The sequence below is a fragment of the Bos mutus genome, chromosome 10, assembly GCF_027580195.1.
Source record: "Bos mutus isolate GX-2022 chromosome 10, NWIPB_WYAK_1.1, whole genome shotgun sequence".
Lineage (NCBI taxonomy): Eukaryota > Metazoa > Chordata > Mammalia > Artiodactyla > Bovidae > Bos > Bos mutus.
Window position 1 is genome coordinate 15,339,478 of NC_091626.1, and position 1,875 is coordinate 15,341,352.

A 1,875-nucleotide genomic window follows, 5' to 3' on the forward strand; every position below is an offset into this window, starting at 1 on the left:
GTTCAGGAGTTTGTATTTTCTCTCATTAATTTTAAAAGTTATGAATATCTAATCTTTAAATCTTTAAAGTTTAAGCTTTGATTTTACTTGATAGGTTAGTAAATTCTCCCGTTTTATAAGACTTAAGAGACTGTGCAGTCCACTATATATGTAGTAGTGGTAGTGGTAGTCACTCAGTCGTGTCCAACTCTTTGCAACCCCTTGCGCTGTAGCCCACCAGGTATCTGTCCATGGGATTCTCCAGGCATGAAAACTGGAGTGGGTTGCCATTCCCTTCTCCAGAGTAGCTGGTTTTAAATAATTGCATATAAATGTAAAATTTTAGGATATGTTATCTTATTACTCTTTTAGAGGATCTGAGTATTCTATCCAAATAACATAATTGGAGCTTGTATCAAAACTTTTATCTGAATATATATGTGCCACCTTTGAAAGGTAAATGATATATTAAGATACATCCCTATTCCTTTGTTGTTAAATACTTCTGGAGTATCAGTGAAGGACTGTAACCTGGATTTGTAATGAGATCATTCTCACTTATTGTCTCTTTTTGTTTGTTTATACACATATACATGGAAGCCTTCCAAATTTTGTATTTGGGAGTATGAGTAACATGGTCTTCCCTGGTGGCTCAATGGTAAAGAATCCAACCAGCAGTTCAGGAGTTTCAGGAGATGCAGTTCCGATCCCTGGGTCAGGAAGATCCCCTGGAGGAGGGCATGGCAATCCACTCAAGTATTCTTGCCTGGAGAATATCATGGACAGAGGAGTCTGGCAGGCTGTATAGTTCATAGAGTTGCACAGAGTTAGACACAGCTGAAGTGACTTCACATGCACACAGACACGACTAACACCATTAAGGTTAACTGTAATTTTGTAATTATGGTACAGGTAATTCTGTTTCACAATTTGTGGTGGTTTTGTCATTAAGTCATGTCTGACTCTTGTGACCTCGTGGATTGTAGCCTGCTAGGTTCCTCTGTCCATGGGATTCTCCAGACAAGAATACTGGAGTGGGTTGCCATTGCCTTCTCCAGGTGATCTTCCTGACCCAAGAACCGAACCCAGGTCTCCTGCATTGCAGGAAGATTCTTTACCGACTGAGCTATGAAGTATTTATTTATTCATTTATCAGGCCAGTCATTTATAGTTTAATAAACATTTATTGACCTTGTGCAGGACAAAATGCTAGATTTTGGGAATGCAATAGTAGGGTTTAGTTCCTTCTCTCTTTGAAATTATAGCATCAAAGAGACATAACTTCAACAGTTTTAAACTTCAATTTTGATAAGTTGTTACAAAAGTTTGAGAAATTTGACCTCACCAAGACCAAGAATAATGGGAAAGCTACCCGGAGAAAGTAGCATTTAAAGTGAGATCTGTAGGATAAGGTTGTATGTAAGGAAGAGGGCATTCCAGGTAGAGGGAAGAGCACGTGTAAATGCTGTGAGGTGAGAATGAGTAATGGCAAGTTCAAGAAGCAGCCGGAGTATAGAAAGGTAGGGGAGAGTTAAATAAATGAAATTAAAAAAAAGAAAGATAAGGGAGAGCACCTCCAGATGGAGCTGGTAAGGTACACAGGGCTGGACTAGATCTTGCAAATCCTCAAATTGCACATTGAATGATTTTAGCCTTTATCTGATAGTTAAGTGTGAAGTCGTCAGTAGATTCTAAGCAAAGGCTAGATATGATCAAATTTGTGTTCTTAAAAAACCCCAGTCTGGCTACAGTTTTGAAAGTAGGCAGGAGTAGAAGTGTACTGTGCACAGGTCAAATTTAGCTTGGACTAGATGGGAGGAAGTGATAGTTAAGAGGTAGAATCAACAGGATTTGGTGATTGAATGGATACGGTGACTGAGGGAGTAGCAGGGATCA